Source organism: Papio anubis, chromosome 5, assembly GCF_008728515.1.
Source record: "Papio anubis isolate 15944 chromosome 5, Panubis1.0, whole genome shotgun sequence".
NCBI lineage: Eukaryota > Metazoa > Chordata > Mammalia > Primates > Cercopithecidae > Papio > Papio anubis.
Window position 1 is genome coordinate 47,998,977 of NC_044980.1, and position 25,959 is coordinate 48,024,935.

The 25,959-nt window shown below is 38.2% G+C and overlaps 1 long non-coding RNA gene and 1 pseudogene across 2 annotated transcripts in view; one reads left to right on the top strand and one right to left on the bottom strand.

The window, feature by feature from the left end:
- The window catches only part of LOC110743460, a 91,537-nt gene that overhangs the window by 58,054 nt on the left and 7,524 nt on the right, over window positions 1-25,959 (bottom strand). The window lies entirely within an intron of this gene.
- Window positions 23,259-24,483, top strand: LOC101017128 (annotated as a pseudogene).

Consider the following 25,959-nt stretch of genomic DNA (forward strand, 5'->3'; position numbering starts at 1 on the left):
ATGATGTGTCAGTGTGGTTCAATTGTAATAAATTGTAATACTCTGGTGGGGAATGTTGATAATGGAGGAGACTATGCATTTGCAGGGAATTGGGGCATATGAAAAGTTTCGCTATACATTCCACTCAATTTTGCTGTGAGACAAAACCTACTCTAAAAAACAAAATATATTTAAACAAAAAAACAGAAGGAAAACATAAAACGATTAATTAAGTGGTAGGCCTAAATTTAGTCATATGCATAATTATATAAATGTCACTGGGCAACTTAAAGTTTCAATTCCAACATTTAAGGAGCATGAAAATCATCATTTCTGCTATTATAACAAGATAATCTGGGTAATCTGAAAATCAATGGCTTTTCTTGGACTTATCAGAAAACTTAAGTTGCAGGGAAAACCATCACCCTAAAATCTGGAGAAACCAGTGAATCCCAAGTCACAGCTGAAACCCTACTACCTGAAGGAAAAGCCACAAGAGCTGTTAACTGACAGGAACACTTAAATGGAAACTTTGATGAATTTCTGGAGACTGGGTATGGACTACTATGAGGGTAAAATTTTCTGAAGGCCTTTTTCTTAGGTGTTTCCCCAGATTTCCATGGGTTTTACCTCCAGGAACACTACCAAGTGATCACAGTGAAGATCCCAAAGAAATCCCTTCATGGCTCTGGCAGTTGGGGGTGGGAAAAGGTTAATCATTGTGAAATATGTTCAGAGCCCTCTCCTTAACAAAGTTCTACTTACAGGGGAAAAAACTTTGCCAGAACTTTATCCTGTCTGGGCAAAAGGCATTCCTTCTAACCCACCTCCCGTAAGGTGGAAAAGAAGTCAGTAAAGGTTATAGCTTCAAAGTAATAGAGCTGCAGCCATGGAAAGGAATTAGGGAATGAGTTATACTACTGGAAAACACTTTTAAGGTCACATTCCAGAGACACGGGTGCACTAAAAGATTGAAATTTAATTGTAAGATTACAAAATGCCACTTCTTCCTCACACCTTACCACCACATCAACAGGCACTAGTAAAACAACTGTGACAGAGGCACAAGATGTAGACTATATGTAAAGAGTCAAGGGAAGTTCTTAAGGAAGTCTAAAGACAATGGAGGAAATAAAATCAAGGACATTAGGGGAATTTGAAGCTTCTAGTATTTACAGCACAACAAACATCAGACAGCTGAAATCCTAACTAGATTAATATAAACTTCATTCTAAAAGCCTATTACCTCAGTTCCTATTACTCAGTGCATCATGTCTGGCTTTCAAACACACACACACACACACACACACAAATAATGCTAAAAGATTAAAAAAAAAAACTTAGTCTGGAAAGGCAAATCAAGCATCAGAACAAGATATGACATAGATTTTGGAATTTTCAGACAAGGAATTTAAAATAAGTATGATTAATACGTTAAGTACTCTAAGAGGAAAAGGAGACACCATGTAAACAGAAATGGATAATGTAAGCAGAAAGATGGAAACTCTAAGAAATAATAAAAAGGAAATGCTAGAAATCAAAAACATTGTAACAGAAATAAAGAATGGGGTCATCAGTAGACTAGACATGGCCAAGGACAGAATTAGTGAGCTTGAAGATATATTGACAAAATTTCTCAGACTAAAACAAAGATAGAAAAGAGAATGAAAAACAATAACCCATAACAGCAAATCCAAGAACTATGAGACAATTGCAAAATGTGTCATATATGCATAGTTCAAATGCCAGAGAGGATATATATACACATACATATATATACACATACAGATATATACATACATATATATACACACACACAAATATATATAAAGAGAGAGAGAGAAGGAGGTAGGAAAGAAGGAAGAAGCTGAAGTAATAAAGGCTAATAAAAACTGAGCATTTTCCAAAATTTATGACAGACACTAAACCATAAGTCCAGGAAGTGCAGAGAACATCAAGCAGGATAAATATCAAAACACACATACACGCACATACCTACACTGTCATATTCAAACTGCAAAAATTAAAGGGAAATCTGAGAAGAATCCAGAGGATAAAAACTTTTTTTCCTGTACTGGAAGAAGAATAAGAATTATAATGGGCTTCTCATCATAAACTATACAAACAAAAAGGGTGAAGTAAAATCTTTAAAGTCAAAAAACTACCAGTGTAGAATTCTATGTCCAGCAAAGTTATCCTTTAAAAGTGAAAGAGGAATAAAGACTTTCTCAGACAAACAAAAACTGAGGCAACTCATTGCCAGCAGACCTCCCTAAAAGAAATGTTAAAAGTAGTTTTTCAGGCAGAGGAAATTTTGTAGTTCAGAAACTTGGAACTACACAAAGAAAAGAAGAGCATCAGTGAAGAAATAAATAAAGATAACATAGAATCTGTTACTTTTCTTTTTCTTAAAATATAACTGTTTAAAGTAATAATAGTAACAATTTGTTAAAGTAATAATAGTAACAATGTGTATAGCATATGGATAAGTGAAATGAATGACTGCAATGTTACAAAGACTGAAAAGAGGAACTGAGCACACAGTTATAAAGCATCTGCATTATGCGTGTTCTTTGAAAGTGAACTAATATTTGTTAAAAATATATATTACAACCTTTGGGAAACTTTTTTTTAATGTCAAAAGAGTATAATTGGTACACTAAAACAGATTTTTAAAATATCATATAAAATGATCAATTAAAACTGGGAGTGGGAAACCAAAAAATGCAATAAATAAAAAACAGTTACAAACATAATACATATTAATTTACTTATATCAATAGCCTTTTTTTTTTTTTTTTTTTTTTTTGTGAGACGGAGTCTTGCTCTGTTGCCCAACCTGGAGTGCAATGGCATGATCTCAGCTCACTGTAACCTTCACCTCCTGGGTTCAAGCGATTCTCCTGTCTCAGCCTCCAGAATAACTGGGATTATAAGAGCACACCACTATGCCCAGAATAGCCACTTTAAATGGTAACAATATAAAACACTGATTAAAAGACTATAACTGTTAAGGTAGAATTTTTTAAAAGGCCTAACTAGATATGTCTCTATGAAACCCACTACAAATATAAAGACTCAAGAGAAAAGTAAAGGGATGGAGAAGGAATATCACACTAATACTAATCAAAGTAAGCTGAAGTACTTGTATTAACTTCAGACGAATGTGACTTTAGAAGAGTGAAAGTTATCAGAGCTAAAGAGGATATTACATAATGAAAAAGGACCCAATTCTCCAAGAAGACATAACAATCCTAAATACGTATGCGCCTAACAATAATGTCAAAATATATGAAGCAAAAATGGATAGAACAGCAAGGAGAAATGAAAAAAATCATTATTATAGTTGAAGACTTTAATACGCTTCTGTCAGTAACTGATAGGTCAAGCTGGCATAAATTTAATAAAGATACAGTTGGCCTGAAAAGCACTATCAATTAACTGGATCTAATTGATGTTTATAGAATACGCCATCCAACTACAGCAGCATACACATTCTTCTCAAGCTCACATGAACATTCACCAGGATAGGCCACATTTTTAGCCACCGAGTACACCTTAACAGTTAAAAGAATATAAATCATAAGAAGCATGCTATCAGACAACAATGGAATTAAAGGAGAAATCAGCAACAGAATGATAGCTGGAAAACACTCAAATATTTGGAAATTAAACAACATATTTCTAAATAACACATGACTTGAAGAAATCTCAAGAGAAATTTAGAATATTGAACTAAATGAAAATAAAATATAATTTTTCAAACTTTGTGGGATAGAGTTACAGCAGTGCTAAGAAAGAAATCTATAGCATTAAATGCCATTAAAAAGAAGAAAGATCTAAAATCAAAAGCCTGTGCCCACCTTAAGAAACCAGAGAAAGAAGAACAATTAAACTCTAAATGAAACAAGGGAAAATAAGTAACAAAAATTAGAACATAAGTCAATGAAACTGAACATGAGAAAAGAAGAGAAAAACAGTGAAATCAAAAGCTGGTTCTTTGAAAAGATTAATAAAGTTGACAAAACTATTGCCAGGCTAACAAAGAAAAACAGAGAGGGCCCGGCGCAGTGGCTCACACCTGTAATCATAGCACTTTGGGAGGCCGAGGCGGGCGGATGACGAGGTCAGGAGATCGAGACCATCCTGGCTAACACGGTGAAACCCCGTCTCTACTAAAAGTACAAAAAAAATTAGCCGGGCGTGGCGGCAGGCGCCTGTAATCCCAGCTCCTCGGGAGGCTGAGGCAGGAGAATGGCGTGAACCCGGCAGGCGGAGCTTGTAGTGAGCCGAGATCGCGCCACTGCACTCCAGGCTGGGCGACAGAGCAAGACTCCGTCTCAAACAAACAAACAAAAAAAAGAAAAACAGAGAGAAGACACAAATAACCAATATAAGAATAAAGTAAGAATCACCATTACTAACCCCATGAATATTAAAAGTGCAATACATGAATGAATATTATAAATAACTCTATGCTCACAAATTTGATAACTTAGATGAAACTGACGAATTTCTTGAAAGACTCAAACTATCACAACTCATATAAGAAGAAATAGAGATTAAATATCTCTTATTCAAAATGCTTAAGACTAGAACTGTTTCAGATTTTGAATTTTTTCAGATTTTGAAATATTTGCACATACATAAGGAGATATCTTGGGTATGGTACCCAAGTCTAAACACAAAATTAGTGTATATTTTATATACACATAGCCCGAAGGTAATTTTATACAATATTTTTAATAATTTTATGGATGAAACAAAGTTTTAACAGAACTTTTTAAATTTTTTAAAATTGCTTGTGAGTACGAAGGAAGTGTACATATTTATGATATATACATATTTATGATATGATATTTTGATACAGACATGCAATGTGTAATATCACATCAGGATAAATGGGGCACCCATCACCTCAAGCATTTATCTTTTCTTTGTGTTACAAACCAATTATACTCTTTTAGTTATTTTAAAATGTACAATAAATTATTGCTGACTGTAGTCACTCTGTTGTGCTATCAAATACTTGATCTTATTTATTCTATCAAATCATAATTTTGTATCAATTAACCATCTCCATTTCTCCCCCTACCCCCACTACCCTTCTCAGCTTCTAGTTACCATCATTCTACTCTCTATCTCCATGAGTTCATTTGTTACAAATTTTAGTTCCCACAAATTGGTGAGAACATGTGAAGTTTATCTTATTTTGCTTAATGTAATAAACTGTAGTTCCATTCATATTGTTTCAAATGACAGAATTTTATTCTTTTTATGACTGAATAGTACATCATTGTGTGCCACCACATTTTCCCATCCACTCATCTGCTGATGAACACACTTATATTGCTTCCAAATCTTCACTATTGTGAATAGTGTTACAGTAAACTGGGAGTGCAGACATTTTTTCAATATCCTGATTTCCTTTCTTTTGGGTATATACCTAGCAGTGAGATTTCTGGATCATATGGTAATTCTATTTTTAGCTTTTTGAGGAAGCTCAAAACTATTCCCCATGGTGGTTGTACTCATTTATATTCCCGCCAACAGTGTACAAATGTTCCATTTTCTCCATATTCTTGCCAGCATTGGTTATTGCCTATCTTTCGGATAAAAGCTGTTTTAATTGGGGTAAGATGATTTTAGTTTCAATTTTAGTTTTAGTTATAGTTCTCGTTTTAGTTTCAATTTGCATTTCTCTGATGCATAATGATGTTGAGCACCTCTTCATATGCCTGTTGCCATTTGTATGTCTTCTTTTGAGAAAAGTCTATTCAGCTCTTTTGCCCATTTTTAAATTGGATTATTAGATTTTTTTTTCCTATAGAGTTGTTTGAGCTCCTTATATATTCTGGTTATTAAACCTTTGCCACATGGGTAGTTTGCAAGTATTTTCTCCCATTCTGTGGGTCGTCTCATCTCATGAATGTCTTCTTTTAGTAGTTCCATAGTTTGAGGTCTCAGATTTAGGTCTTTAATCCATTTTTATTTGATTTTTATATATGACAAGAGATAGGGATCTAGTTTCATTCCCCTGCATATGGTTATCCAGTTTTCCCTGCATAACCAGTTTTCCCAGCACCATTTAGGGAAATGACTATCCTTTCCCCAATGTATGTTCATGGCACCTTTGTTGAAAATGAGTTCACTGTAAATATATAGATTTAGTTCTGAGGTCTCTATTCTGTTCCATGTGTCTATGTATCTATTTTTATACCAGTACCATGCTCTTTGGTTACTATAGCTCTGCAGTATAAATTGAAGTCAGGTAATGGGATTCCTAGTTTTGTTCTTTCTGCTTAGGACATCTTGAGATATTCTCGGTCTTTTGTGGCTCCATATAAACTATCAGGTTATTTTTCTATTTCTGTGAAGCATGTTATTGGTATTTGGATAGGGATTGCATTTAAAGTGTAGATCGCCGCTTTGGGTAGTATGGATGTTTTAACAATATTCATTCTTCCAATCCATGAACATGGAATATATTTTCATTTTCTTGTGTCCTCTTCAGTTTCTTCAATTTCTTACATCAATGTTTCATAGTTTTCTTTCTTTTTTTTTTTTTCTTTTTTTTTTTTTTTTTTTTTTTTTTTTTTTTGGCGAGATGGAGTCTCCTCTGTGTGGGCAGTGCAGTGGTGTAATCTCAGCTCACTGCAACCTCTGCCTCCCGGGTTCAAGTGATTCTCCTGCACCAGCCTCCCAAGTAGCTGGGACTACAGGTGCCCACCACCATGCCTGGATAATTTTTTGTATTTTTAGTAGAGACGGGGTTTCACTATGTTGGCTAGGCTGGCCTCAAACTCCTGACCTCATGATCACCCGCCTCGGCCTCCCAAAGTGCTGGGGTTACAGGCATGAGCCACTGCGTCTGGCCTGTTTTATAGTTTCCATTGTAGAGATTTCTCTCTTTTTTTGGTTAATTCATGATTATTTAATTTTATTTGTGGTAATTATAAATGGAACTCGTTTATTTCTTTTTCACATTGTCCTCTGTTAGCATACAGAAATGCTACTGGTTTAGGTATGTCGATTTTGTGTCCTGCAACTTTACTAAACTTGTTTATCACTTCTAATAATTTTTTAGTGGTCTTCAGATTTTTCCAAATATAAGATCATATCATCTGCAAACAAGGATAATGTAACTTTTTCCTTTCCAGTTTGGATGCCTTTTATTTCTTTCTCTTGTGTGACTGTGCTAGCAAGAACTTGCTGTACTATGCTGAATACCAGTGGTGAAAGTGAGCATCCTTTTCATGTTCCAGATCTTAGAGGAAAGACTTTCAGTTATTCCCCATTCAGTATGATACTAGCTGTGGGCCTGTCACATATGGCTTTCATTGTGTTAAGGTATATTCCTTCTAAATCCAGCTTTTTAATGGCTTTTTTCATGAAGTGATGTCAAATTTTATCAAATCTCTTCTCACATCAATTGAAATGATCATATGATTTTTGTCCTTCATTCAGTTGACATGATGTATTACCTTGATTGATTTGCATGTGTTGAACCATCTTCGCACCCCTCTTCCCTCCCCTTTTCACATGTATAAGAGTCTCTCCTTGTGGCTACCGCTTCCCAGTTCCATGGTGAATACTGCCAGACTACTGCTGATGTTCATTCAAGGCCCAGGGCCTCTTCAATCAGCTTATGGAGAATGCTGCCAGGCCTGAGACTCTCCCTTCAGGGCAGTGGGCTCCCCTCTGGCTCAGGGCAGGTCCAGAAAGGCTGTCCAAGAGCCAAAACTTGGAATCAGGGACTTTAAGAGTCCACTTGTTGCTCTACCCGACTGTGGCTGAGCTGGTACCTAAGCTGCAAGACAAAGTTCCCTTTAGTCTTCCCTCTCCTTTTCTCAAGCAGAAATCCCTTCCCATAGCCACCACAGCTGGGAATATGCCCGGTCACATCTGAAGCACATCTCTGAATCTCATCAAAGGCCCACAGGGACTACTGCCTGGTACCACTACTGATTATTCAGGGCCCAAGGGCTCTTTAGTCAGCAGTGATGAATCCTGCCAGGATTGGGTCATTTCCTTCAAAGCAGTGGGTTCCCTTCTGGCCCAGGGTGTGTCTGGAAATGTCTACAAGCAAGGGCCTGGAATTGGGGGTCTGATACGGTTAGGCTTTGTGTCCTCACCCAAATGTCATTTTGAATTTTAATCCCCAAGTGTCAAGGAAGAGATCTGGTGGGAGGTGATTAAATCACAAGGGTCGTGTCCCCCATGCTGTTCTTATGATAATAAGTGAGTTCTCATGAGGTCCAGTGGTTTTATGTGTCTGACAGCTTCTCCTTTACGCATTCACTGTCTTTCACCTGCCACCACGTAAGATGTGCTTCTTCCCCTTCTGCTATGATTGTAAATATCCTGTGGCCTTCCCAGCCATGTGGAACTGTGAATCAATTAAACCTCTTTTCTTTATAAAATACCCAGTCTTGGGAAGCTCTTTATAGCGGTGTGAGAACGGACTAATAAATGGTCTCAGCTCTCTGCCTGGTGCTCTATCTTACCGTTGCTGAACTGGTATCCAAGTTGCAAGACATAGTCCTCTTTACTCTTCCCTCTCCTCTCCTCTAGCAAAGGAAGGAGTCTCCCCTGGAGCTGCAAGTTGTATTGCCTGGGGTTGAGTGAGGAGTGACAAAAGCACTCCCTTGGCCACTCCAACTGGTGTCTCACTGAGTCATGTGCCCCCAAAGTCCACTGGCTCTATGCCCAGCATAGCACCGGGACTTGCCCCGGAATTGTAGTGCTTGTGGCCTAGATTGCCTTTCAAGTTTATTTGGAGCCCCAGAGCACTTTAGCTCCTTTTAGTCAGAACTCAGTTTCCAACTACTGGGATGAGCAAGTCTCTTCTAGCTGGGGCTGGTCTAAATGCTCCCTCTATGGGTGCTAGCTGAATTCTGCCTAATATTACTTTTCACTGTGACAGGAGTGTATGGAGTTCTAAAGCAAAATCCCACAATCACTGTGGTCTTCCCTCCCCAAGTGCACAGATTCTCCATGTCATGTGGCAACTGTTGAGGGAATGGGGAAAGGGTGGTGGCAGCAATTGAAGACTATCTTTTCTACCCTCTTATGCCTTTTTAGTGATATGAAGTTAAAACCAGGCCCTGTTCCCTTTAGTCTTGAGTTTCCTTAGATTCAATTTGCTAATATTTTATTGAGGATTTTTGCATCTGTGTTCACAAGAGGTGTCAGTCTATATTTTTCTTGTAATGTCTTTATCTGGTTTTGGTATCAGGATAATACTGGCCTCACAGATGAGTTAGGAAGTTTTGCTCTCCTCAGATTTTCTGGAAGATATTGTAAAGCACTGGCATTATTTCTTCCGTCATGTTTGGTAGAATTCATAAGTGAAAGCATCTGAGCCTGGTGCTTTCTATTTTGTACAGTATTGTTGATTCCATTTCTTTAATGATATACACCTATGTGAATTAGCTATTTCTCATTGTGCAAATTCTACTAGATTGTGTATTTTATGTAATTATTTTTTAGATTGTGTCTTTTAAGAAATTAGTAATTCCATCTAAGTTAGCAACCTCGTGGGTATAGAATCTCCAAACTTTTTGATTCCTTTCTTTACAATCTGCCATGGCAGTTTTTGCTTCTCTATCTCATTCAATGTGGACCATGACTTTCCATAAAGGTCCAAGAGCAATCCAGGAGAATTATCTCCAAGGGCTCTTGCCATATGTTAAATTCTGTATCATGGGACAGTACCTTCTTATTAAAAAACATATAATCACTCCCCCATTAGTTTTCCCCAGCACACACCTAGCTGATTCAAGCTTAAATGTAATCCTAGTATTGGTCTAGTGGTCAGAAGGAGAATTGAGGGCAAATTCTGAGGAGAATCAACACTTATTTCTACCTATCTAATAGTCTTCAAGAAAGGCAGACTCTATATTTTTGCAACGGAGAGTTGGTGCCACTTCTGCAAACCCAGAGGGCACAAGAGAATTATTAATGTTCAAGTATATCTACCCAGATAGCCTTCCATCAAGTCTTACAGTCTCACTCATTCTCTATCAGGTAATTATCTTTAGCATAGGAAACTTGGCTAGGCTGAGAATTCACCTTTCTTTGAAGTTCTGCCACTCCTAGAAATTAGGTCCTGGGCCTGATCTTCAGCTGTATCTCTCCTCCACTAACAAGAAATGAGGGCACTTTGAAGGCTACTTAAGCAGCTCCCTAACTCTCACATTTTGCTTTAAATTAGTGTCATATGGTCAGGTGTGGTGGCTCACACCTGTAATCCCAGCACTTCGGGAGGCCGAGGTGGGCAGATCACCTGAGGTCGGGAGTTCAAGACCAGCCTGACTATCATGGAGAACCCCCATCTTTACTGAAAATACAAAATTAGCTGAGCATGGTGGCACATGCCTGTAATCCCAGCTTCTTGGGAGGTTGAGGCAGGAGAATTGCTTGAACCCAGGAGGCAGGGGTTGCCGTGAGCCGATTATGCCACTGCACTCCAGCCTGGGCAACAAGAGCAAAACTCCATTTCAAAAATAAAATAAAATAAAATAATAAAATAAAATAAAATAAATTGGTGGCAGATTTCCTGAGCCTATAATTTTCTCTTTTCAAAATATTCTGCAACAAGCCCCCAATTTTCCAGTTCTTGTCATTATTCTCTTCTATGTTCCAAATGCCATAGATATTTTACAAACCTATGCAACCTCTTTCATAATATCCTATCCTAGTTCACGACAAGTGAATGTCTCAGCAGTTGTCCTCTACTGCATACCACAACAGGCTATCAGAACTGGTGATGAGGTACTCTGTCATATATCCAGAAAGTGATCCAAATTAGGAATCACATTCCTAGAGTCTGCTTCCTGGAAGCACTTCTGGAAACGACTGCATTAGGTTGAGTTCCCTAGACACAGGGCTTGAGACAGGGTTAGTAATGCATGTGATTTGAGGGAGTGCTTTCCAGGAAATTATTCCTATATAGGGAGAGAAGGAAACATAACAGGAAAGGATAAAGAGCGAAGCAAGGCTGTGTTTTCTGGTAAAGGCTAGCTATGGCTTAATCCAGAGGGGGAGGCTCAGAAGCATAAACCACACCACAGTATTGACCCTTCTTGAGGCAAGGAATCCAGCCTTTAGTAGTCCCATATTAGTCATTCACTGTCTGAGGACCATTCCCAGAGGGGATATAACTTCCCAGGAGTGGTGGTTCTCATCAGAAGATGGCGGTTCTCTGAAGCATTTGATATTGTTAGCAGTTGACACACATCTGGAGGTGTGGGTACACCGGCTTGCTAAATGGGGATCTGGATAAGACATTATTACATTACAAGCTGTGAAAGGACAGTCTTTTCTACACTTAGTGCTATGAAAATGGGATATTCAGTTGACTAAAAAAATATTGAATTATCTTCATGCTATATTAAAACTTTAATTCCAAGCAGATTGTAAATAACATCCCCAGAAAAAAAGTATGCTATCTTCATATTCTTAGAGAAGTATAAAATTTCTTGACCATCACATGAAAAAAGTATTATCCTTAAAGAACACGATTGGTGAAATTAATTACTTTTGCACATTTAAGGACATCATTAAGAGAATGAAAAGGCAAACCACAGAATGGGAGAAGATACAGGCACTACAGATATCTGACAAAAGATTGATCAGAATATATGACATTCCTACAAAGTAATGAGAGAAAGACTAACAACTTTATGTTCACAACTATTTTTACAAAAGATATGGACATGCTCTTCATAAGAGGATATGTCTATCAAACATGTGAAAGAGTTCTCAGGCTCATTAATAAAGAAAATTTGAAACCACTATGTATCCATCTGAGTGACTAAAATTAAAAAGACTAACAATAATAAGTGCTGACTAGGATGTGGAGAAACTGGAACTCTCCTACACTGCTACTGGGAGAATAAATTGTGACCATTTGTAAAACCATTTAGCTGTATGTACTACAAGAGAATACACAACTCAATGATATAAAAATTCCATTCATAGGTAAAATACTCAACAGAAATGTGTATATATGCACACAAAAGAGCAGATACAAGAATGTTCATAGCAATGTTATTCATAATAGTTGAAAACTTGAAATCAAAATGCCCCCGAAGAGTAAAATAGGTAAGTATATTTATATCATGAAATTTTATACAGTAATAAAAATAAACAAATTCTGCCACATACAACAATACAAATTAATCTCACAGAAAATAAAATCATAGCATATAATTCCATTTATATGAAGTGTAAGTTGTTACTTCTGAGGGAACAAGAGAGGATCATTATTAGGAACAGGCATGAGAGGATCGGCTGGGTGTTAGTAATGCTGTGTTTCTTCCCAGTAATTTTGCAAAAATTCATCAAGCAGCACAATGGGGATTTATGCCTTTACTTGTATGCATTTTATATTTTAATATAAAATATAATTTTAAAATAAAATATAAAGGACTTGCAATTAGTAAATTATTATTTTCTGAGTCAGCCCAGCAACAACCTTTAAACAGCCTTTAAAAAATATATATCAGGTCTCATGCTAAAATCCATATTAATTACAGTTGAATAATTCTTTGTACTTTACAAAGCCTTTTCATATATTATCTTTTTATTGATGTAATGTAATGGTAAATCCGTATTAGAACATTTCTGAAGTGAAGGGAAACCAGAACCCAGCTATGCCCACACGAAATCTGCGTGAAGCTATCTCACGATTTGAGAGGGAAAACTTGCAAGAGAAGTAAAATGCTGCTAACTTTTCTTAATCCCTCAAGTATATCCAGGAAGTCCAATTTTATTTTTCTCATCCCTTCATCGTATGTTTCCCACAATCTTTTTCCCTTTCGCCCTCTTCCTTTTCTCCTCCTCTGAGATTCCCTCCTTCTTTTTTTCCATTTTCTTCTTTCTTCAGTCTCCTCTACAGTAGTTCCATGGAGACAGTAGAGACAGTGGTGAAGGTATCACTATTAAAGCTATTCATGGGGAGAATGGTTTATTCTTTTATTATTTTCCATTTCAAACACGGTGTTGATTCTTTGTCTAAATTTTCTCAAAAGAAATATGGTAGAGCACATGATATAGGTAGTTAACTGTCCACCAGAAATTAATGGTTTCCTATCCACAGTGCAGAGATTCTTTGAAAAGTGACTGCCCAGCTAGGGACTACGTTTTCCAGTCTTCTCTGCAACTAGGTGAGACCATATAAATTGAGTTCTAGCCTATGAACTCAACATTTCCACTCATGCCATGGAAATGTTACATGCCGTGTCCAGTTCTGGTCCATAAAATTCTTTTCTCTGGCTTATTTTCCCTAGTAGGGGGAAATTCCTATTGGGAAAACCTTGGTGCATCCATATACTGAAGTTGGCAAGACCTCTATCAACCTAGATTTCTAAATGACTGTATGGAGGAAAGCTATTGCCCACATTTTCCCCTGCCTACCACTAGTATATGGACAAGAAATAAACTTGTATTATGTTTGAACCTATATGCTTTGGGGTCTATTTGTTAAAGCAATTGGCCCTGACGCAAAGTCTTTTTGGAATCTTTAGTAAAGTTCACTGGATTATTTTTTCCAAACCCTAGGTTTGATAGGCCATAAAATTTCTGTGACTATTCCTGTACATAGGGGAGGCTAATTTTTCCACTCCATGGAATGTCATTGAAAACATTCTTCCTCAAATAGTTTGTTCTCTGAAACAGGGAACAGAGCAGTTGTGTATCATATCTCTTCTGCCAATGAGTCAAAGAAAAGGCCAGGGAAAATGTCAATTAATTCTTGTAGCCTAAAAAAAGAAGAGACGTCACATCTTTTCTCTTTAATTCTATATCAGTATCTTTACCAAGGCCTGTATGAAATGGCTTTTAATAAACCATGAGAGGCGTCTGAACAGAGTGCAATAACCAAAAATGATGATGGAACTTAGCAACATTTCATTCAGAAATACAGTGGTTTTCTGAAAACTCCACCTTCAGAACTTTGTGGTTTGGAAACCAAAGACAAGGCTTGTTTTGTAAGAATGCTTTGTTTTTAAAACAAAAAGAAATACTGAGTAGTTTGTTGAGTGCCCCACTACCAAAGCCTTCTGCTTCGTAAAACAATGCCAAGGAATTCCAATGGTCTGTTGCACATGTGTCTTGGCAGGTGCTTTATGCTTACGGGCACTTGAGACTTTGTCATATTGGATCAAACTGCTCTAATCATAACACTGGAAACCCATCCCAGGGACATCTTAACTCCATCCCCAGGACATCTGGGAATCTCTTGAAAAAATAATAATGAATTGCGGGGCAGAAATGTGGTAAGTACTTATGACATGCGCATTAATATCAAATGATTTTTATCATGACTAATTTTACTCTAATAAATACAAAGGGAACAAGAAATTATTTAGGCCATCATTTTAGGCCATCACTGACACAGGCCAAGGTACCCAAAGTGTAAACCTTTAATGAATATAGTATTTTGTTGTGATGCCACTAAGATGTAAAGTGTCACTGATCTCCATGTGACTCCATTTGACATTCCAACAGTTCCACTGTTTATAGTTCAGAGCTATCTAATCATGTGGTGGGGTACATTCCATAGCTCCCTCTGACAGAATAATTCCAGTGTGTCACTTCATAGGAATACTGAACTAGACCCTAACTTGGCTAATAGTTGGGTACTCCAAATTCCCAACGGATTGTTTTTGATGGGAATCTGGCCCCAACTGCTCTGAAATGCTCACGCTTAACCTCTACAACTAACCCAAGAACTCTCTCTCCCAGATTTTGTGTTTGGTCCAGTAGGTCGTCCTGGGCTAACAAATGTAAAAATACTCTGTTGAAGAAAAATGGATTTGATCAAAATTCAGGACTACAACTTCAGGCTAATGATCCTCACCAAAAGGCCTGTTCTTGTGCCTCAGGGCCACTACACCTCCGTGACTGTAGAGATTGCCAGGGTCCACAGAAAGGACTTCATACATGATCTTTATACACACACACACACACACACACACACACACACACACACACACACAGAGTTCTCTGAAATGCCTGTAGTACTGAAGTCACAAACTTCAACTGTCTTAAAAACAGACTACATCTCTCTCCGCTAGAATTTTTAGAAGTATGAACAAATGAGAGTTTCACTATAGAATATAAAGTCCCCTTATGACATATTTTAAATTAAGCATGGATTTCTTATCTTATGAAAGCAACATATGTTTATTATAAATCTAGAAAATATGAGTAAGCAAAGAGATAAATTCATAATTGTACAACCTATATATAACAACTATTAATATTTTTGATGTTTATTCTTCTAGCTCTTCATTATTCAACATTGTAGCCACTACCCATATGAGGCTATTGAGCACTTGAAATACAGCTCTTTTTTTTTTTTTTCTGGATGGAGTCTCACTCTGTAGCCCAGGCTGGAGCGCAGTGACACAGTCTCGGCTCACTGCAACCTCCACCTCCTGGATTCAAGGGATTCTCCTGCCTCAACCTCCCGAGTAGCTGGGTTTACAGTCACGCACCACCATGCCTGGCTAATTTTTGTATTTTTAGTAGAGATGAAGTTTCGCCATCTTGGCCAAGCTCGTCTTGAACTCCTGAACTCAGGTGATCTGCCCGCCTCAGCCTCCCAAAGTGCTGGGATAACAGGCATGAACCACCACGCCCAGTCAAAATACAGCTATTTTAAGTTGAAATGTGCTCTAATGGTAAAATATTGACTGGGTTTCAAAAACTGTACGAAGAGGCCTGGCACCGTGGAAGAAGTCTCTTTCTTTCTTGGTTTTCCAAAAGGTTTTCAAAATACATGACAATGTTTGTCCTCCACCCAAAATAGAAAGAGGAAAGAACAATAAATATCATTTGCCACAGTGGTTATTACTAAAATATGGATTGGAACTTTAATACAATTAATGGAATTGGCTTAGAACTTAAAAGCACAGTATAAATGCATCTACTGTCCAACTTTACTCAAGAGATCACACTCTACTTCAGGAAAATACGTAATATTCTGAGTTTAACTCCAGAAATTGGATGCTGTTTAACTGTGCTCTGTAAACATTTTATGAAAGTAAACCACATGCGTTGGTGGTATTCAGAACATTTTAAATGTGGGCAGAAATAAAATCCTAGAACGTTCATTGGTATTACATCCATTTTTAAGACAGGAAATAGAAGAGAAGTACCTGTAAACACCCCCTCTCTTAAATATTCCTGGCTTTAAATCCAGTACTCTTGTTTTCTATTTTTCATTGAAATTTTTTGTTGTACCATGTGAAATGTAGGTCAAGTTGTTGGTAAGTGCTGGACAAAAATCTGTTTATACCAAAAGTAAATAGTAAAATCCTCCCAGCCTACAGAGTTTAAAAATATTACTCCTGCCAGTGTGCTATTCAGGGTATCCCCAATAAATTTAATTTTGAGGAACGCTTAACATAGACCTCTCTGGATGCTAGACTTTAATCATAACTGCATAATATTCTCTTAAGGGAAAATTTATAAGAATTAAAATTCACAAGGTTTTTATTCCTGGGGATCAATGATGAGAAGCACAGTTACAATCTTATTCAGGTTGCTATGCTATGTGTTCAGTAAAGTCATAGAAAGAATCAACATGCAATTAGGGGCAAGAGGTATACTATGGACTTAATATCTGTGTCACCCCAAAATTCATATGTTGAAGTCCTAATCCCCAATGTGATGGAATAGATGTGGAGCCTTTGGAAGGGGCCCGTAATTAGGTTTAGATGAGGTCCTGAAGTTGGAGCCCCCATAATGAGATTGATGCCTTTGTACAGAGGAAGAGACCAGAGGCCTCTCCCTCTCCACCATGAGGACACAGCAAGAAAGCAGCCATCTGCAAACCAGGAAGAGAACGCTTACCAGAAATCAAACCCTGCTGGCACCTTGATCATGGACTTCCCACCTCCAGAACTGTGAGGAACAAATGTATGTTGTTTAAGTCACCCAGTGCATAGTATTTTGTAATAGCAGCCCTAGCAGATTAGGACAAGGTGAAACTCCAGCACTGAAGACAAGTCAGGCCCCATAAAAGCCACCATCAACTTCAGGTGGAATTGCCCCTAGTTCACACTAGAACCTATTAACATACATTGCTTTCTTAGCAGTGATTTTTGAACACTAGCTTACAAAAAAGCCTCAGTGTTACAGCAGTAGCAGAGAATGTGGCAGTAGTATACAATTTAATTTCCTTGAAATCCAGAAATGAAACATTCAGCCCTTCTTCTGCTTGACTTGGGCCAATGTGCCAGCTACTCTTAAAGTACCTGAGCAGTGAGGAAAAACAAAAAAATCTGGACTTATGAAGTCTCTTGAAAGATGTAAAAACAAACAAACAAAAAACCTATGTACATGTGTGTTTCATGTATGTATATACAGTCGTGCACTGCATAATGACATTTTGGTCAATGATATACTACATATACAATGGTAGTCCCATAAGATTACAATGGAGTTGAAAAATTCCTGTTGCCCAGTGACTTTGCAGCCATCTCCAAGTCGTAGCACAATGCGTTACTCACATGTTTGTGGTGAGGCTGGTGTAAACAAACCTACTGTGCTTTCAGTCCTTTCAAAGTATAGCACATACAATTATGTGTAGTAGATAATAATGACAATAAGCAACTATGCTCCTGGTTTATGTATTTACTATGCTATACTTTTTATTGGTATTTTACCATGTACATCATCTACTTATGAAAAAATGTTAACTGTAAAACAGCTTCATGCAGGTGTTCAGGAGGTATTCCAGAAGGCATTGTCATCATAGGGGATGACAGCTCCATGCGTGGTATTGCTCCTGAAGACCGTCCAGTGGCACAAAATGTGGAGGTGGGAGACAGTGATATTGATTATCCTGAACCCTATGTAAGCCTAGGCTGACGTATGTGTGTGGTCTTAGTTTTTAACAAGATAAAAGGAAAATTAAGTAAAAAAATTAAATAGAAGAAAATGTATAGAACGAAAACATAAAGAAAGAAAATACTTTTGTATAGCTGTGCACTGTTTGAGTTTTAAGCTAAGTGTTATAAAAGCATCAAAAGTTTAAAAAATTAAAAATTTTATAAAGCAAAATACAGTAAGCTAAGGTTAATTTATTCTCAAAGAAAGAAAAATATCTTTTAGAAATTTAGTGTAGCCTAAGTGTACAGTGTTTATAAAGTCTACGGTAGTGTACAGTAATGTCCTAGGCCTTCACATTCACTCAACACTCACTCACTGACTCACCTAGAGCAACTTCCAGTCCTGCAAGCCATTCACAGTAAATATCCCATATAGATATACCACTTCTTATCATTTTCTTTTTCTTTTTTTTAAGACAAAGTCTCACTCTTGTCCCCAGGCTGGAGTGTAATGGCATGATCTTGGCTCACTACAACCTCTGCCTCCCGGGTTCAAGCGATTCTCCTGCTTCAGCCTCCCAAGTAGCTGGGATTACAGGCACCTGCCACCACCCTTGGCTAATTTTTGTATTTTTAGTAGAAACGGGGTTTCAATATGTTGGCCAGGCTGATCTGGAACTCCTGACGTCAGGTGATCCGCCCGCCTTGACCTCCCAAAGTGCTGGGATTACAGGCATGAGCCACAGCCCTCAACCCACTTCTTATCTTTTATACTGTATTTTTTACTGAACCTTTTCTATGTTTGGCTATGTTTAGATACATCAATATTTCCCACCGTGTTACAACTGCCTACAGTATTCAGTACAGAAACATGCTGTACAGGTTTGAAGCCTAGGAGCAATAGGCTATGCCATATAGCCTAGGTAATAGTGGGCTATACCATCTAGGTTTATGAAAGTATATTCTATAATGTTCACAGAACAACAAAATCACTGAAAGATGTATTTCTCAGAATGCATCCCCATCATTATCATTAAGTAACATACACAAATCTAGTTTGTTTGAAGATAACTTTTGCTAATTTAACCCTCAAATATAATGTTTTTATACAATGTCCAAGTACATAAGTATCATCATTTTGGAGATGGGAATACATTACGTGATTATCAAGAATTTCTCCAATATAACAACATAGCAACTATCACAGCTCTTGCTTAAATGATTGTCATATGTGACCATTAGCGTCCGTGAAGTAGAATTGGTGAAGTGCTGAGTGTGGTAGGAGGGTGTTCGAAAGGAACTCTAGATCCTAGAGCAGTCCTTCTTCTGGGTGAAGTCACCTGGCTTAGAGTAATCTTGACCGTATTCAAACCACACTTATCTGGTAATACTCTTTCGGCATTCCATGAAGAAAAGTATCACTGAAAGCAAAGCACCCACTGCCATGAGACAAACCAGTGCTTCAACCGCAGTGGAAGAGAATGAAAATCCATCAAGGAAAAAGATGTGATGCCTACTAAGAAGGCATGAATCTAAAGTTCACAGATGTACAAGGTGTGCTCTGAGCAAGGTGACCCTTCTTAATCTCCAACCATTCTGTTCTAACACGTGCTAAAACCGCAACTGTATTCCTGTTGCAAGTAGGTCCTATGTTGTTAAATGACAACAGTTTTCCACAAGGACTCACCTGGGTCTGGTCCTAGTTCTGGCTCCACCCAGACTAGATCATCTTAAGTTTTCCATGAAAATGTTGCCAGTGCTTAGAAAATAGGTAGCATAGTAGTGAGGCTATAAAGAAAGAAAAGCCAAAAGAGTTCCCAGTTGCAATATCTTCTCCTAGGGTTTGTCTAGGTTATGAGCCAAATAAATTGGAGGCCTCTAATTCAGAGAGCAGGAAATGAAGAAAGTTTGTTCCTCTAATAAAAATAGTATCAAATTCTTCCTGTGCATATTTTAAAAATAAATATTTTGCTTGCTTATGATGATTTAAGTGCCTTTCACTATATTCTTTTGGAACAACCCTTACCGTGAGCTGAGCCACCTTTGCAACAATAAACCTCAGTGCTCTGGCACACTGTGTTTTCTCAGAGTTTCAGTATGGGTGGCCAGGGAGCAATGCATCACTGGGTTCAATCTAGGGTAGGATCTACTAGTGCTGGTTGGAGCCCCAAGATTGGAGGTCACATTCTTTCAGTTTAGAAATGCTGTGGGCAAATCTCAAGGGGAGGGGCATCAAAGAATCACCCGGTGGGCGTTGATGCTTCTGAAATTCCCCATTCTCCACCAGCACAGTATAAAAGGAGTGAAGCCAAACCTTGGGGGAATATACCAGGGATCTGAATAAGTGCACAAATCTAGGTTCCCTGCCCATCAGCACTCTCAGAGCCACAAAGCAAGGTCTCACTGAATTCCAGCATTCCTTGGATGCCTTCTATGAGCCAGGGTAGATGCTGAGGAGAAAGACAAATGAAGAGTGATGGGGTGGGTCCCTAGCCACAAAAAGCTCACCACCTAAAAGATTTTCTCACATGTTTTGTTTAACAGTTTTATAGTTTTTTAGCTCTGACATTTAGATCTATGACCTATTTGGGGTTAATTTCTGTTTATGATGTGATGTAAGGGTCGACGTTCACTTCTTTGTGCACACATAGACAATTGCTTCAGTGCCATTTATTGAAAAAATCACCCTTTTTACATTGGATTGCCTTGATACCTTTTCTTAAATCAATTGACCATATATGCATGAGTCTATTTCTAGATTTTTTTATTCTGTTCCATTGATTTTTTTTTTTTAACTTATAGAGAAAAGAGGTTTAATTGACTGACAGTTCCTACATGGCTGGGGAGGCCTCAGGAAACTTTCAATCATGGCAGAACAGGAAGCAGGCATGTCTTACATGGCAGCAGGCAAGAGAGAGCATGTGAAGGAGAAACTGTCAAACCATCAGATCTTGTGAGAATTCACTCACTATTCCGCATGAGAACAGCATGCAGAAACCACCCTCAAAATCAAATTGCCTCCCACCAGTTCCTTCCCTTGACACGTAAGGATTATGGGGATTACAATTTGAGATGAGATTTGGGTGGGAACACAGAGCCAAACCATATCATTCTGCTCCTGACCCCTCCCAAACATCACATTCTTTTTACGCTTCAAAACCAATCATGCCTTCCCAACGGTTCCCCCAAAGTCGTAATTCATTCCAACGTTAACCCAAAAGTCCAAGTCCAAAATATCATCTGAGACAAGGCAAGTTCCTTCTACCTAGGAGCCTGTAAAATAAAAAGCAAGTCAGTTACTTCCAAGATACGATGGGGTTACGGGCATTGGATAAATGCTCCCATTCTAAACAGGATATATGAGCCAAAACGAAGGGGCTACAGGCCCCATGCAAGTCTGAAATCCAGAAGGGCAGTCATTAATCTTTTGTTGTTCTTGTTGGAAGACAGAGTACTTCTTCTGTTGGAAGACAAGACTACACCATCTTAGTTACTGTAGCTTTATCATAAGTCTTAAAATTAGGTTAAGTCTTCCAATTTTGTTCATCTTTTTCAAAATTATTCTGTTTTTTTCTAGATCCTTTGCATTTTCACATAAAGTTTATAATGATCTTGTCCAAAAAAAAAATTCTACTGGTATTTTGACTAGGTTTGAGTTTAATTTATGTCAATGGGGGAAAATTAACATCCTAATATTGACCATTGCTCTTTGTGAACATACAGAATTACTTTTCAGCTCCTATACCTGTGTCTTCTATCTTTCTAAGTATTTTTCTGGGGCTTTGAAAACACAGTATCTCTAATAGACTCTGCTGTATAACATTCAGTATTCAGAAAATAAATTATGTGTAATAAATGCCAAAATTAATACTACCCAAGAAGTGGTGTGAAAATATATTATGTTTTATAACAAGTAACAGAAAACTAAGGTTGTTTCTGTGCTGATATGCTTTTTTACCAAGAGATTTTTTTTGACTGATATGCTGTAAAGTCTTTATGTTTTTCTTCTCTTTAAATTGCATAAATAATTTGTCTAGTTTCACTTTTACTTGAAGGATATTCACCTTCATTTTCAGTCTTTCAGTCCCTAACAGGGTAGATCCTCTGCTTTAACATAAACTGTTAGCAAAATTTGATCCCTGAATAGTAGAAAATGGTGAAAACCTCAAGACTCCACATCTAGATTCTTCCTCATGGATATAAGGAAAAAGTATCTCTCTTTGGATGCACTTGAGTATGACATATGGCTAGAATTTATATTCAACAGTCCATGTAACATAGACCCTAAGAGTCAGAAAGGATACCCACCATAACTAGCCTAGAGAGCAATCTGTTGAAAACCAGTGAAAACTAAACTCTGTTAATAGATATTAGGACAGGTTTCCCTGTGCAAGCTCAAGTGCCTCATAGGAAAAGGCTGAACTTCCATGAAATTTTAATAGCTATGAAGTTGCCTCAACTGGCCACACTTCCACTTTCTGAATTCCTAGTAGCCTCAGGCAGTTCTTCCTGCTTCCCAGAGACCATCCTTGGAGTACCATCTCCCCACCCCCAGAACTGTTCCATGCTTCCAGTATTTCACTCCAACAAATCCTAAAACTACAGGCTTTCTGTGCTAAGAAGGATCTTAGAAACCATCTATTCCAATCCCCTTGTTTTACAAGCAGGAAAACAGGCCTAGGAGCATAAAATACTAGGCAAAGTCATATACCATATCATGCTAATGCAGAAACTGTAGTAGAACTCAAGTTCTCTGTCATTTGCTGACTTCAAGAGCTGTCACAGAATACGGCATCATAGAAATTAGTTTTAGGTACTAATTATCCTGGGATAGCTCTATTTTTTTCTTTCTAATTACAGAATTGATGCACAAAAAATTATATTTTATAATTTTTAAATAATGTAAATTATATAAAAGTTACTTTGGGTCCCACAGTACCTTACTCCCCTCTGCTGATGTACTTTTATTCTCAGATTGGTGTGTATCTTTCTCCCTGTGCATTTATATATAGGTAACTTTTTTGCACAAGCAAATATTTGATTTAGCCATTTCTGTGAATATTTAGACATAAGGCACTAGCACTTCAGAAACTAATGCCAAATAGATTACATTTTTAAGTAGTGAACACTCTGGTGGTCACTGATATCTGCTGTTTAAATTTTTATGTATTTATTTATTTATTTTGAGACAGAGTTTCGCTCTTGTCGCCCAAGCGATTCTTCCACCTCAGCCTCCTGAGTAGCTGGGATTACAGGCGCCCACCACCACGCCTGGCTAATTTTTATATTTTTTGGTAGAGACAGGGTTTTGCCATGTTGGCCAGGCTGGTCTCGAGCTCCCAACCTCAGGTGATCAGCCCACCTCAAATTCCCAAAGTGCTGGGATTACAGGCATGAGCCACCATGCCCAGCTAAATTTTTTTTTTAGATGACAAATAAAAATTGTGTATATTTGTGAGGTATAATGTGATGTTTTAATATTATGTGTACATTGAATTTATGTTAATGGGGAGAAATTAAATTAAGCTAATTAAAATATTCATCACCTCACTTTTTTTTGGTGAAAACATTTAAGATCTACTCCCTTAGCAATTTTTTAGTATACAATACATTATTAAATATAATCAGCATGCCACATATAGATAATTTCACGTTTAAGAATTCCAATAAAATTTTGCTTTAATTTCTGCATATAATTTTGTTTTTGAGGTGTTGTATTAGTCTACTATCTAATCATGATAGTCTACTATCACACTACTATAAGGACATACCCAAGTATGTGTAATTATAAATTACCTGACTATGGGTAATTTATAAAGGAAAGAGGTTTAATGAACTCACAGTTCCACTAGGCTGGGGAGGCCTCACAGTCACGGCAGAAGGCGAATGAGGAGCAAAGGCACATCTTATATGGCAGCTGTCAAGACAGTGTGTGCAGGGGAACTGCCCTTTATAAAACAATCAGATCCCTTTCCCCTGGCTGGCAGCACGGCGGCTGCACAATGCCTGGAGATACTGTAAAGAACATGAACCAGCAGGAGTTCATCAGAGCTCTGGCAGCCTTTCTCAAAAAGTCCAGGAAGCTGAAAGTCCTTGGATGGGTGGATACCGTCAAGCTGACCAAGCACAAAGAGCTTCCTCCCTATGATGAAAACTGGTTCTACACATGAGCTGCTTCCACAGCACAGCACCTGTACCTACAGGGTGGTGCTGGGGTTGACTCCATGATCAAGATCTATGGGGGACATCAGAGTAAAAGCATCATGCCCAGCCACTTCAGCCAAGGCTCCAAGAGAATGGCCCACTGGGTCCTCCAAGCCCTGGAGGGGCTGAAAATGGTGGAAAAGGACCAAGATGGGGTTGCAAACTGACACCTCAGGGACAAGAGATCTGGACAGAATCACCAGGCAGGTGGTAGCTGCCAACAAGAAGCATTAGAACAGTACAGGAAAAATTCACCCCCATGATTCAATTACCTCCCATGACATGTGGGAATTACGGGAGCTACAATTCAAGATGAGATTTGAGTGGCGACACACCATATCAGATGTTTTTAATCAAAAAATGTTGCCAAGTGCCATGGCTCAAGCCTGTAATCCCAGCACTTTGGGAGGCCCAGCACTGCCCGAGGCGGGCAGATTACTTGAGGTCAGGAGTTTGAGACCAGTGTGGCCAACATGGTGAAATCCTATCTCTACTAAAAATTAAAAAATTTGCCTGGTACGATGGCGAGTGTCTGTAATTCCAGCTATTCGGGAGGCTGAGGCAAGAGAAAAGCTTGAACCCGGAGGCAGAGGTTGCAGTGAGCCGAGATCCTGCCACTGCACTCCAGCCTGGGTGACAGAAAGACTCAGTCTCAAAAAAAAAAAAAAGTTATAACTGCCTATTGTTGGTAAATTCAGTTTGCCTGTCTGTGTGGTGGCTTGCCATATTGGAAATCTGCCCCATTACCAAAGTGTGCCAGATGATCTGTTATCCACTCAACACTGTATCTTCCTCTTTCTATGCTCTGCTCACATCACAAGGGAGAAGCTCAGAAACACATTTCCCAGAATCCCCTATAACTATGGTTCTAAGTTAAATTTTGTTCATAAAAAGAACTCCCTCAAGACTCAGATGACAATAGAGAAGTTATTTTTCTCCAGCAGTTACTGCAGACATGTGGGCAAATGGAAGAAGACGGGAGCCTATAGCAGTTACTGAGAAAGCTCCTGAAAATCACCTGCTGCCCAACTTGTAAAAAGCCTCATGAAGAGCAAGGATATGAATGAAAGACTATTTGAAAGACAGAAATTCCAACGATTTTTCTGGACACAGGTTTAATTCCTGGATCAAGTGAGGCTGTCATCACCGACGTCCCATTGTCCAGTTGTCTCTCCCAATCCATCTTTAGATTCTCTTTTCTTAAAGTTTGTTTTGATTCAATGTCCTTTCAGTTAATCTTGGGGCAGCACTGTAAATCCCATTCTGGTATTTTCTTAGGGATATTGCTGAGGGCACTGTTTCCTATATAAAGAGTCATTGAGAAATTTCTTTCAGAAATAATAGCTGAAGGAAATATTTGCAGAGATAAGAGACTGGTGGATTAATCAATTAACAAATCACTTTGGTTGGTAGGAAAACCAGAGTTAAACTTTCACTCAATTTTCAGAAACTGTGTAGGTTTCAATGGCTCATCTGTATAGCATCTTCCTGGGTTTTTACCTTCTATATTAATTTGTTCTTTTTCTGCCCACATTTTTAGATTTATTTATACCTTCCCATTTCATTATGTATACACTGGTATTTTTCCTAACTTGCCTAATTAAATACATATTTTAAAAATAAGTTTTTAAAAAAAATACATGTCCATCTGGACATGGTGGTTGACACCTGTAATCCCAGCACATTGGGAGGCCATGGTGGTGGGCAGGGGTGGGTGGTGGGATGGCTTGAGTCCAGGAGTTTGAAACCAGCCTGGGCAACATGGCAAAACCTCTTATCTACATTGTGCACAAAAATTAGCTGGGCGTGGTGGCATGCACCTTTAGTCCCAGCTACTTGGGAGGCTGAGGTGGGAGGATCAACTGTGCGCCCAGGAGGTTAAGGTTGCAGTGAGCCAGAATCATACCACTGCAGTCCAGCGCAGGCAAGA